This window comes from Castanea sativa, chromosome 5 (genome assembly GCF_040712315.1).
Source record: "Castanea sativa cultivar Marrone di Chiusa Pesio chromosome 5, ASM4071231v1".
Classification (NCBI taxonomy): domain Eukaryota; kingdom Viridiplantae; phylum Streptophyta; class Magnoliopsida; order Fagales; family Fagaceae; genus Castanea; species Castanea sativa.
In genome coordinates, this window is record NC_134017.1 from 27,089,205 (window position 1) to 27,100,243 (window position 11,039).

At 34.3% G+C, this 11,039-nt stretch overlaps 1 long non-coding RNA gene and 1 pseudogene across 1 annotated transcript; both read right to left on the bottom strand.

The window, feature by feature from the left end:
• Window positions 1-828: 828 nt before the first annotated feature.
• LOC142634425 (uncharacterized) lies at window positions 829-4,052 on the bottom strand. The gene is made up of 3 exons (XR_012844174.1): window positions 3,944-4,052; window positions 2,807-3,011; window positions 829-923 (listed from the first exon to the last, which is right to left on the bottom strand). It is a non-coding gene; the product is annotated as an uncharacterized LOC142634425 (long non-coding RNA).
• A 239-nt stretch (window positions 4,053-4,291) lies between these two features.
• On the bottom strand, window positions 4,292-7,647 carry LOC142635005 (putative disease resistance protein RGA4; annotated as a pseudogene).
• Between the last annotated feature and the right edge of the window lie 3,392 nt (window positions 7,648-11,039).

The following is an 11,039-nucleotide window of genomic DNA, read 5'->3' on the forward strand; positions in this document are numbered from 1 at the left end:
TGGTGGTGAAATACAGACAATCGTGCCGTTGAATGATGTGGTACTTTCAAATAGGATTGACCACTAATTCAGAGAAACAAGAAAAGGGAGTTATGAAGCATGTCTATATAATTCTCTTCATAGTATAAAGAAGCGAAAAGCCTTTGTTAATGAATGTCTAATCAATCAATACAGTATCTGCACAACAAAGAGCAGAATGAATGGCAAGAAAAGTCATGATCAATCATACTTTGCCTAGCAGGCATAGGGTACGTACATAACTAGACCTTAAAACACCTTGGTTGGTTGTGATATAGAATCCAAAGGCAAATAGAGAATTAGTGAGGTACTTGGTGAGTTGTAGAATGTTGGGTAATGGCTAACTTCTAAGAATGAGAGGAAGAATTGAGAGAGAACTGAGAGTTTAGGAGAGAGTTACTTGACATTTTTGCTTAATAAAGTTCGAAGGCTTGGCAGCCTTTTATACAATAATACAAGTTCTCATCAATTATTAGAGCCAAGACTAGCTTAATCACTCTCTTTCTGCCTGCCAACTTGACTGCTAACAACCTCCTAGCTCTCAAATAGCTCTCTAATTGAACACATACTGAAATAATTGTAGGTAATTAACTAAACAGTAGTACATTCATTCCTCAGTACGATGCATCACTTGCACATTCAGCATGCACATCTGTAGGATCTGCTGAACAGAATGTAGGGAGCATACAGCAGCACAAATAGCAAGCAGCACATGAAGTAGCATAGGCAGTAGGCATAACACACAGATGCAGTAGGCCAAACACAGAACAGCCGCAGGTAGATATAGCAGCACAGGCAACTCTTTGCATCAGGCAACTCTTTGCATCAGGCAACACAGCAACACACACAGCATACACATGCAGGCTAATACAAGGCATCAAAGCTGGCAGCAAGGTAGCTTGCACCTGCAAGGTTCCTAACAATTAACAAACTGAAATCTTATATATAGAATACCTTTAATTTTTGTTTTACAACTTATGGATCAATTTAAAAGTTCCAGAAAACTTATTTGCAGGAAAAAGGATTCCTAAAGCAATCCTAATTAATATTCTACAATATAAGAACTCAGTTTTGATTAAAATACTACTCAAAACTTTTCAAAACAAGAAAATTAAACCTTATTCTAGAAAATTCTTAAATACAAAAATTAGAAATAAAAATTTTCCATGACAAGCACAATGTTCTTTGTTAGGCCCTTTCACTTAAAAAGAACCTGTCAACAAGTTCCAGCTTCAAATTGAAAATTTCCAATCCATAGGAAAGATATTTCTAATGCTTCACAATCTTTAAATTCCTAGTAAATTTATTCTAGGGAAACGCAAATTAAAAACTTTTCACCTCATTTTTTAATTGATTTGAAACATTAACCAGCAATGAATTGATGACAAAATTAGAAGCTTCCATATTTCTAAGAAGCTTCCATATTTTCTTCCTTGATCCTTTATGAATTTCTTGCTAAAGCTTTTTTTCAACCTCCAACTTTTTGACCTGACTTGATATCTCAGAAATTTTAGAATGAAATTCTTCTTTACTAAATTCAAGAATACGCTGGGACTTCTCTTAATAATAAAAAAAAAATTTCCCATCATTTCTCAACAAATCTATATGTCTCTTTAGAATTATATACATTTCCCTTTCCTCAATTCATGGCATACCTAATAGTATATGACAAAGATCTTTTGGATCCTTGGTAATGAAATAGCACTAAATTTTATCAAGATAATTACTTACAGTGTTGTATGCAATTATAAATTTATTATCAAAAATCATTTTAGCTTATGCATCTAAATTTGTGATAGATTGAGCAAACTTTTGGTTGATACACTCCTTTGGTGAGTACTATATACCTAAAATAATTTCTGCAGTTCTTCCACTCCCACCAATTGTATATTAAGATTTGTGATGAATGATAGCAACTGCATGACTAAGAGAAGAAAAAAAGGCAGGTAGAGTCACTATTAATTGTACTTTGCATTAGCCCAAAGAGGAGGGAGGCAGTACATCTAAGTTTTTAGTGTTAAATACCTACTTCAAGGAAATAAACCAAAACTAAATAGGAAAGTCTTGGAGTGAGACATGATGGGATCAAGACAGCATAGAAGTTGTAACAAACCCATATGGAACTCTGTTCACTTCCAGGAATGTTGCTCTAGAAAAAGAGGTTTTCTAATTGTTATTAATATAACTCAGAAAGCCAAGGTGTTTATAAGACTTCTTCTCAACTCCTGATAGTCAGTTGACTCGCCATCCCTCACATTGAAGTCCATCCCATGACATTCTTCAGCCTTTGAGACGAAAAAACATAAAGTATTGAATTAAAACTTGATACATAGCAAGTAAATAATCCAATAATATTAAATCCGGATGGAATGCAGCTTCAAGGCTAGCGGGCTCCTTTCTTTTTCCCTAATTTTTATTTTCTTTTTGATGAATTTTGACAAAATTATTACTTCTAGATGCAGGATTACGCAAAGATGTTACTGGCAAATTGCCATTCATATGTCACCACATTGATGTACTAAAGGTTTGGCTTTTCATGTGTCACTACATTGATTGAGTACTAAAGAAAGCCACAATTCAGGTTCCGATTGTCTCACAACATCTTTGAAATGATAAAAGAAAAATGTTGTACAAAAACCTTTTGCATGATATCTGGATTCAATGAAGTCCAGAAAGAATGAAACATTTTATATGATGTCTAAGTTTGAGAAACCAAAATATTTTTGGGAACTCAATATGTTGGAAATGCAACCATAGCACCAGAAGAAAAATAAAAATTCAAATTTACCTCTTGTTGAATCAGAATTTAAATACTTGGGTTGAACTCAAACCAAGAGTTAAATAGCTTGATTGTGTACTGCATAAGTATTGGGCAGCAACAGATAGTAGCAAAGGGCAGCCATTTATCAAATCATCCCTCCTTCTCCTGGGGGTAAAATCCCTCTCTTCCCCTTCTCCATGGAATATTGTAATGCTTCAATCACTCGGAAAACCTGTGACAGTAAAAAATCATTGAAAATTAGCACATATGTTTCCAAACTCAAAAGATAAGGATATTGCTTAAGTTGCAAATGGTCAGCTATTTAATTCACCTTTCATGCTTTACCATATGGCATAGATTACTCAAAAGGAGTACACTGATACGATATGCTAGTATTTTTTTATGATTACGAAGAGAGATTATTTTGGAGGGCCTTTCGCTGGTCAAGCTTTCTAAAAGAAACAAAAGCAACATGAGACTATTTTCTCTAATATAAGCTTCATCCTTGTGCATTTGCTTCGCCCATCATGTGAGCCTTACGGAGTGCCAATCAACGAAGCCACCACGCATGCCTGACAAGTGCATCCACATGTGAATATTGCACCAGTATAAGATATGCTTCTTCATATACTAGAGTTTCGTTTACATGAGAGTAAAATAGAACAAATATTTACCACAAGATTGGTACAAGGAAAACATCTTGTGAGAAAAGATTAATAAGCATGCCTTGCGACAGAAGATTACATAACATCTTGTGCAGTTGTTGCATGCACATCACCACTTGGCACTGGTTCTTTGATAAATAACATTGTTATAATGGTGGAAATTGCAAAACATTCCGCAATTGCACAGCATTTTGCAATTTTAAAAGAATGAGATATATGATGACATAAGTTTGGGTAGAGAAAAATCCATACAAATTAACTATATATAGAAATAAAAAGAATAAAAAAATTCCCTGTCCATAACTTTCCATTCAAACATGTACTTTTTTCTTTTGACATATGTACTAATTATATTTGTTCTTAAACACCATCAACATTGTTTTTTTTTTTTTTTTTTGAGAGGTTCTGCCAGGCAATTATGCAATTAAATTCATATTTGTATCCAAATAGAAGTAGAACAGTAAGTTACTAGTGGATGGATGAGTTTTGCAATACTCACATGGAACAGAGAGTCGACTTTGCCTTTAGTGATCTTCTTCTTTAAGATGCAGGTGAATATTGTAGGTTCTTGGGATATGAATAATCTTGGGCCCACTATCTCTTTTTTGGAAATTTCTTTGAGAATTGGACTCTCCCTAATACACAATTCCTTCAATGGAGTTGTACGAAAAAAGTGTGGCAGTGCCTTTAGCTTAGGGCAGCCAACAATTTCCAAATACAGAAGACAAGGCATTATAGTAAAACCATCTTCTTCTTTCAACCCCCCAATCCCACCCCATTCTTCCCACTCTTTCATGTTCCAAAATTTTAAAGATTTCAAATTTGGGAACAAGATAAGTGATGCTGCCTAGGAAGCACAGACGCGGCGCCTGAGGGGCCGCACCCGCGTCCGACGCGGCGCGACGCAGCGACGCGCGAGGGACACCGTTGCTCGTGCGTCGGTGCCGCGTCGAGCCACGTCGGCCACATGTTTTCCTTTTTTTTCCAGCCGACTCGCGCCGACGCGGCTTGATTCACGCCAACTCGGCGCCGATTCGAGCAGATTCGGGCCGATTCGGCCAGAATCGGGTTGTTTCGGCCATATCGGGCTGTATCGGCCGGCGACTGAAACGGCCGAAACAGCTGAAACAGGCCCGAAACGGACGAAATAGGCCTTGAATCATGCCGCAACAGCCGAAATTGGCTCTAAATGAGACCCAAAAACCCTAAATCTGTCCTTCCTCAATTTTATTTTGAATATTTGTTGCTTCTTTTGTGTTTTCTTTTTGGTTTTGTGTTGTGTTTTGTGTTTCTTGCTTTCTTCTTTCTTTGTTTTGTGAATCAAGGCATAGTAATATGTTTTTTAAGAATATTTTAATAGTAAAAATATATAGAAAATATAAATAAAATTTTTTTTAATAATTTTTTAATTGCCAAGTCCCGCCGCACCCGCACCCACCTTTTTCAAAAATTGCCAAGTCCCGCACCCGCACCCGCACCCGCACCCGCACCCGCACCCGTGCTTCATAGGATGCTGCTAATCCCTTGTATTTCTTGTCTTTAAATTCTATTCCCAAAAATTCAACTCCCACCTTCTTCACACTATCTGCATTTCGTATTTCTAATAGTTCAAGGAATGGAAGCTTCCCCAAAGGAGGTATAGAATTTAAATTTTTGCAACCTATGATTTCAAGCTCTTTCAGTTTGGTTAAGGACATAATCCAATTGGGAAACATTGTTCTGCCTTCATACCAATAGATTTGTAAATGCTCCAAGTTTGGATGTGGATCTAAGACATTGAGAATTAATACATTATTCTCCATTCTTCTACTCTCTTCACTTGTCCCATCAAAATTTAAACGCAAACGACAAAGGTGTGTTTTCTCTTTGAGATGTGCATTCTCAGCCTCAACCACATCTATCACATTTCCTAGCCCTTTTATCACAAGAGCTCCTTGAAGGTAGTTCAAAATTTTCAATTCTTCGAGTTTACATCCTCCACTATCATCCCTACCACTTACAACGAATTGCTCCAATGTTCTAAGAGAACTCAATTTCCCAATACCCATTGGAAATGGCTTTGTAAAATCAATCCCATGAAGAACAAGATGTCTTAACTTAATTAGTTTACTCATCCCTTGAGGCAGTTTCTCAATGCCATGGCATCTACTAACATTCAAAGTTTGTAAATTACACAAATTACATATTGTTTCAGGCAAAACTTTCAATTTACGGTTATAAGATAAGTCAATGAATCTTAAATGTATTAATTTTTCCACCGCATCTGGAAGTTTCTCAATAGAACTACAACTCAGATTTAATGCATGTAAACATGTCAAATGTTGTAGTAAATCAGGTAGGACATGGTTAATGTTTGAGAATGAAGTCTTCAAAGGTAAGAGAGTGCGTAAATTTTTTGCCCTGTACACTGCCACAGGAAATTGTGTTTCTCCTCTAGGTGTTAATGACAAACGGCGAGCACTTTTGTGGAAAGAATATATCCCCAACTCTTTATCACCATCGAATTCGATTGAAAAGCATTCATTTTTCATTATTAATTGAGCAAAGTCATGCACTATATCATACATTTTGCAACTTCTTATCGTATCATCACGCTCATCTTTTTCAAAATCTTGGAAGAAGGAACGCATGGCCAAGTTTTCAAAGTACTATTCTCCTATAATTTCCAATTCCATATCCATATTTTCTTCTGAGTCGAGATATCCTTGTGCCATCCACAGTTTGACCAGATCATTTGTATAAATCACATAATCTTTAGGAAAGATGGCACAGTATGAGAAACATCGTTTCAGTGTGAAGGATAATTCATAATAACTCAATAATAATGGTGCAAAAAGACCTTTTACAACATCTTCTAATATCCACAAACTACTATCTAAAACTTTTTTCCATTGTTCTTTACTTTTCTTGAAGCTCATAAGACTCCCTAGAGTCCTTGCAGCAAGTGGCAAGCCTTTGCATTTCTTTGCTATTTCTCTGCCAAGGTCTTCTAGTTGCTTACATTGCTGTAGACTCTTCTCAAAAAATGCTATTTGACGGAATATCAGCCAACAATCTTCATCAGACAGTGCCTCCAAATTGATCCTGTAGGCACTCATAATTTCTGCAACTCTTTCTTTACGTGTAGTCACTAGAATTCTACTTCCTTGGGCACCATATTGGAGTGCTAGTTTAAATGGCTCCCAAACTGTATAGTCTTCAGTCCATACATCATCTAAGACAAGAAAGAACTTCTTTCCTATGATCAAATTACAAATACTTTTTAGTAGAGTTTCCAATTCAGTATTGTTGTCGGGGGAACAACCTCCAAGTTCTTGAATGATTGCTTTAGCAACCCTAACATTATCGAAAGGTTCAGAAACACAAACCCACATTCTACTTTGAAAATGGGCCTTCACGTCATGATCATTGTAGACTAATTGGGCAAGTGTTGTTTTTCCAATACCTCCCATACCCAATAAAGATATGACATGAGGGCTTCTCACTTCATGACCACCCTTGCCTAATAGGTTGCTTATTAGATCACACCTATCCTTATCACGACCACATTTATTAGACACATCAACAAAGGATGTACTTTTTGGTCTCTCATCTTCTTCAATGCCCCTAGACAATTCAAACCTGAAAATCTCTTTCTCTCTAACAATCTCATCTACTTTTCCATTCAATTCTTTTATCTTGTGAGCAAAATCATAACGGAAAAAAAGTTGTTTTACTTGACTCAAATAACCAGAAGAGGAAGGAATGATGGAGCTTACCTTCCTCTTGAGATCAGAAATCTTATCAACTCTTCTTTCTTTCTCAATTTCTGATTTGAGTATTGCAGTTTTCCACTCGTCCAACACATCCTCCACATCATAGGATACATCTTTGAGCTTATCTATCCAAAGCTTCACAGGTTTCTCTTTCACTTGTCTTTTCTCAGCATCATTGAGCACCATCTGGATTATCTGGAAATTGCTTGCAAGCTTTTGGACTTCCTCGTCAACACCCAGAACCAACTTAAACTCTTGAGTAGTGATTGAAGACAACTGCACTAAGATGATACAAACTAGAGCCTCAGCCATGCTAAAAGTAGCAGATTGATAACAACAAGAATAGGAGATTGTTGAACGTTTGTTGTATACTTGGAAAAACTAGTTACAGGAGAAAGTAGACTTTTTGTTGTACAGTAAGAAACTATCGAGTTATGGAGGTGGGTGTGCTAACTTAGCTCAGCTAATTGACTATATAAAAATATCTTTAGCCACCTAATTTAGGAAAGCACTACCCACCTAATGCGAAGCTTTAGCAATTTATATTTTATACAACGTAAAATATACTTGGCTTTTACAAGCAACCTTCGTATCTTTCTAATCAAGAAAACCTAATGCGAAATATCAGCAATTTATATTTTATACAATGTAAAACATACCTGGCTTTGGAATATAGAAAAAGGTTGAAAAGACCGGATGGCAGGTGAGAAAGCAGCTGTAATGAATTAATTAAACATATTCATAAGTTTGGCGGTAAATTATAACGTTATAATAAAACTTAATATTTGTTTTAGGGAATACCTTACTTATACAATTATATATTTTTAAATTTTTTTTTTAATTTAAGAAAGAGATGAATTATTTTTTATGATTTTTTATTTTAATAATTGTTACCTGTAAATAAAAAGTTTGTTTATTTAAAAATATATTAATTTTAGAAATTATTGCATATACTGAGGAATATTTATTACAATCCTTTACCACCGCACACTCTTGATGCGATGGTCACTTCACAAATATAAGTGTTTGCAAAGTTTGGGGGCAAGGACCGGAGTTAAAGTCTTCAGGAGGAAGTTTCACACATATATACTTAGGGTTCATTTGATTGGAGGGGTGGAAAAGGGGTAAATATTGAGTACTCCTAGAGTTCCATAAATGTGTACTCTCTCCTCTCACATAACTGTGGGTCTCACTAATTAAATTTATGATGAGACCCGCAATTCATGTGAGAGGGGGAGTACGTATTTATGGTACTCATAGAGTATTTAATATTTTTTCGTGGAAAATTGGGAGGATAGAAACACATATATACTTAGGGCTTGTTTGGTTGGAAGAGTGGAAAAGTGGGAGGATAAAAATGGTGAAATGATGGAAAAGTGAGAGGATAGAAAATATTTTAATTTCTCTCCTTTTTGTTTGGTTCGGAGTGGAAAAGTGGAGGGATGGAAAAAATGAGTTTATATAAATTTACTCATATACCTATGTTAAAAAATCATGGCCAATTAAACCAAAAAAGTGACAAACAACCAAAAAAAATTACCCAATTTATTAAAAAATAAAAAGTATGTCCAAAAAAAAATAGTTAAACAAAGAAAAATTAAAAAAATAAATAAATAAAAAAGAAGAAGAAGAAGGCAACGCCTAGGAAATCCAAAAAAAAAAAAAAGAAGAAGGCAACGTCCAGCCTAGGAAAAAAAAAAAGAAAAAGAAAAGGAGGCAACGTCCCCACAGCCCAACAAAAAAAAAAGGAATTGGATGAATTGCCTATATGCAAGTGTGCATGGGCATTTTTGTCTATTAAGCAGTCTCATTTTTTTCTTTCAAGTTTCTTTCCAATTTGGAGAGAAAACTTTTTGATAGACTCAGGAAGAAAACACTTAGGCTCTACCATTTATTTTCCTTCATTCCTACCTAACCAAACACACTTTAAAAAGTTTTTCTTCTCATTTTCTCTTCAAAGTTTTCCCCTACCTATTTCACCTCCAAATAAACACAACCTTAGATTAGGTTAGAGTATAATTTCTATCTTATATAAAAAAAATTACAATCCTTTTAGTGAGAAATAATTGTTCCTAATTTGAAGAATAGTTATTCATAAAAATGACTATTCCCTATAATAAAAACATAATCAAACTAAAAAATAACAAAATCATATGAATAACTATTACATTATAATACATATTATAGTCTAAAAACACTCTCTTAGAAATTTTTTATGGGAAAAAAATCATTTATCTTTTTATTTATGAAAATGATATTAAAATTCTCCTCGGATAATCCATTAACAAATGTCCTAATGACATCCATTAACCAGACCCATCAAGAAAAGCTCAAGCTGCTAATAGTTTGGTAACTCAAATGATATTTTTGAGTTTTTTCAATGGAAACACCTAGAATTCAAATTTTCCTTCTCTAATATAAATATCAAATTATTATAAATAAATAATAAAAAAAACAAAACAAAACAAAAGAAAAAAGCTCCACGCACTCACACTTGTAGAATTTTATAATTCAATTATTACAATAATGGGGAGGAGAAATTGAACTCTGCTTTCTCTTATAAATATTAAAATCGACCAATCAATGTCATTGAATTACAACAATATGAAACAATTTTTTTTTAAAAAAAATTTCAAATCAACTTAAGTTACTTAACATAGGAGCCAAAAGAAAAGCACAACCTGCCTAACCTATGGGTAATCTTAAGTTTTGGCATTATATACTTCGGTTTATTGTTATTATTTTCCCCAAATTATGGGACATTTGTAATGTACACCATAAATTAGAAAGTTTTATAATCAATATCTTTATTCAAGATTAATTTCATAATTTGTGATGCCGACTCCACCGCTCATATTGGTAATTAATTAATTTTTTTCTTTTATTTGAATATTGGTAATTAAATTAACAGATATTAGAGGGCAAGTTTTTGTAATTTTCTGCTTTTCTCCTTGGTTATCATTGTCAACTCCTATTTTCCAACTTCATCTAATCCAATTCATGTTTCTTTAGTGGGCAAGTTTCACTCCCACTTGTTGGGGGAGAAAACGCTTGAGAAAACACCTTGGCAATTCATGATTTTGTTTTCTTTTTTTTTTTCTTTTTTTTTTGAATCAATCAATGCGGGAGTTTTTCTCACACTTGTTGGACGAAAAAAAAAAAAACCTAAGGAGACTACTTGAGTAATTAATTTAATATATAAAAACATACTTAACCCAAAAGACATATAAACCTAATGGGTATGAGCAAAATTATGTTATATTAACCATTTATTTTTCTCATCAATTATCATTATTCAAAGTGGAACTTCACTCACACGTGAATACTCAACACCAATGCTGCTTTCATATTTTTAACTCAATGATTCTTTTTTGATGTGGCACCTTTCTCATATTTATTTGGTTCAAAAAGTTAGCAATATAATATTTGGCTCACTGTTTTCTACTCTCTTATCATGTGCAGCACATAAAATTTGATCTTGTTGACTAATAGAAAATAATTAGTCTGTCTTAAAAGTTTGATGGGTTTATGTGTCATCAAGGAAAAAAGATACTCTCAATCTAATTGAGGATTCAATTTTCATCAGTTACTGGCAAGTGGCAACACTAAAAGTGAAATTTGATTCTTGCAGGGCTTTAAAAAGATCGATCCAGATACATGGGAGTTTGTCAATGAATGAAGAAAATAGTTCAAATCAAATCCACTATCTACATAAGTTGTCCGAATTTCAAACTACTGCATATGGGGATGAAGCAAACTAAAAATGACATAAGCAGTGTATTCAACCACCTTCTCAGCACTAGCTGCAAATAATTGATATATGCTTTGACTTCCATAAGT